Below are 2500 nucleotides of genomic sequence, written 5' to 3'. Positions count from 1 at the left end.
CTCATGGGAATAGCAAGCTACTCAAGTGGGGGAGCCGGTTTAGCCGCCGAACACTCGACCATGAAAGAAGTGGTACTAATTTACATGATACCAGTAGCAGGTTTCACCAGCCTGTGATCAGATCCCTGACCTGACAATAGCAGGCGTTTCTACTTTAAACTGGTTTACTTTGAGTGGGAGCCTGTATTAACTCTACATTAGCTAAACATTAATTAGAACACTCATTTGAAATTCAGTAACGTCTTCAAGCGGTTGCAACCAAAATGCGTTTCTGAATACTATTTCAGGTATCTCTGATCTGCATTAGCTATGGTTGGTCCTCAATTTCATGTTGTATGTCCCTGCCAATAATATCAATGTAGTTTAGTGGGGTTTTGCCCTCTATTACTCTCCAAAATGTAACGTCTAACAAGAAGTTCAGCGCGATTGCAGTGGTAAGTAAAGCCTCTATGCCTTAAGCAATAACAATACAAATAGGTAGATGGAATAGATCTATAAATCAATCTATTCTAGTAATGAAATTGATTTCAAATTTTAGCACAAGGCCAGCAATTTGTTGGGGGCAGAGGGTAAGTCGATTACATCGACCCTGGTATTCAACTAGCCCTTATTTATCGACCCCAAAGGTACGAAAGACATAGTCGACCTCGGCGGAATTTGAACTCAGAACGTAAAGACGGACGAAATGCCGCTATGCATTTTGCCCGGGGTGCTAACGATTCAGCCAGTACGAAGCCTTATTCTAGTAATGAAACTGATATATGTAAAATGTCACAAATATTATTTTCTACTCTAGGCACAAGGCCCGAAAGTTTGGGGGAGGGGGCCAGTAGATTAGATCGACCCCTGGACGCAACTGGTACTTAATTTATCGATCCCAAAAGGATGAAAGGCAAAGTCGACCTCGGCGGAATTTGAACTCAGAATGTAAAGACAGAAAAAAAAAACCGCTAAGCATTTCACGGCGTGCTAACGTTTCAGCCAGCTCGCCGCCTTGAAGGTCACAAGTATTACTGATATTATTCCTTTCACAAACTTAAACAAAAATGAATTAGAATATGGTTGTTGTTGTTGCTGTCGTTCTTGTTTTTGATGTTGCTGTTGTTATTGTTTTTGATGTTGCTGTTGTTTCATCGGTCGCCAGTGAGAAACTTCTTTCTTTCGATATGAAAGTTGAAACCACAATATATTTTAGCGAGAACATCATGCATAATGCAACAAAGGGCATGTATTTGTATCGCTGTGCGGTTTGCAAATTCACTGCATATCTAAGTCTATAAACAGACAGACAGACGGATAGATAGATAGATAGATAGATATTTACATGCATAAATACATTGAAATATGTATATATATATACTGTTGTGTCTGGAGAGAGTCATTTTCTTATTGTGCCTTTAACGCTCTCACCGGTAAAATTTCCACTTATTTTTCTTTTTATTTTTATTTTTTTTATTTTCCTAAAAATAAAAATTAAAAACTTAAAAAATTTAAATTTAAAAAAAAACAATAAAAAAATTAGAAAATAAAAAATATAAAAAGAAAAATAAGTGGAAATTTTACCGGTGAGTGTGTTAAATTTTAAGGCACAATAAGAAAATGACTCTCCCCAGACACAACAGAATATGCTTCAACACACGATATCACATTAAAAATCTTGCAAACCAAATCCAAAAACGAAATGTATATATATCGGACGATTACAGTCCTGTCAGTATATATATATATATATATACAATTATGTGCATTAGAACATTTTAGCTCTTATTTCTAGCAATGTAGGTGTTTATAACACCCTAGTTACATTTAATGACAGTTAGTAATTGTTGCAATTTCAATTTTGCTATATTTAAATCATAATGTAAATTCAAATTCATAAAATGTTGCATCATTATAATCATTATAGGTCGACTTTGTCTTTCGTACTTTTGGGGTCGATAAATAAGGACTAGTTGAATACCAGAGTCGTGCGGTGATGTTTCTGGTTGGGAACGTAATGACTAAAATTTTCTGTCACGTAGATATTTGAATCAAATTGACATGTTCATACTATACAGCTATTTTTAAAATTTAAAAAAAGCACATTTTATATTAAAGGTGTTCTGTAATTTGAAAAAGTATAAAATAGTAATTGAATAGACGAAGAAAATTACGCAAGTTATCTTTTCAGCGCTTTTCTGATGGAAGCAGAGTGTCAACTTGCTTCCTTTTTCCTGTGTAAGTGTTACATAACAACGTAAGGTTATATATATCATATGTATTGCGAATGGACAGAAGCTTAATCTAAGCATATAAGTATTTATTAGCATCTAAAATTATTCGTTTTCAGCTCTTACTAAAAAAACATTGTCTTCGTGGCATTTATATCGGAAAATTCTTTTAAATATTACACCTAAAAGGATGCAACAGCTCGTGTTGCTTCCCTTGCACAGATTTTTTTTTTGTGTCGTCTGCCACTGGTGTCGTCTGCCACTGGTGTCGTCTGCCACTGGTGTCGTCT

At 35.2% G+C, this 2500-nt stretch overlaps 2 protein-coding genes across 6 annotated transcripts in view; one reads left to right on the top strand and one right to left on the bottom strand.

Moving 5' to 3' along the window:
- LOC128250632 (uncharacterized) overlaps positions 1-2500 on the bottom strand; it is a 67793-nt gene that overhangs the window by 48001 nt on the left and 17292 nt on the right. The window lies entirely within an intron of this gene.
- The window catches only part of LOC149131336 (uncharacterized), a 7777-nt gene that overhangs the window by 750 nt on the left and 4527 nt on the right, over positions 1-2500 (top strand). Inside the window, exon 1 of one of the 2 annotated variants that reach the window (XM_089340710.1) lies at positions 97-434. The exons of the other annotated variant lie outside the window; for it this stretch is intronic. The gene's annotated coding sequence lies outside the window, so the exon portion shown is untranslated. Of the gene's footprint in view, positions 1-96; positions 435-2500 lie in introns of those variants that run through there. 2 annotated transcript variants of the gene reach the window in all.

The sequence above is a fragment of the Octopus bimaculoides genome, chromosome 23 (assembly GCF_046866305.1).
Source record: "Octopus bimaculoides isolate indiv1 chromosome 23, ASM4686630v1, whole genome shotgun sequence".
Classification (NCBI taxonomy): Eukaryota; Metazoa; Mollusca; class Cephalopoda; order Octopoda; family Octopodidae; genus Octopus; species Octopus bimaculoides.
Note: the sequence above shows the minus strand (reverse complement) of the source record. Positions and strands in the feature narration are given on the sequence as shown.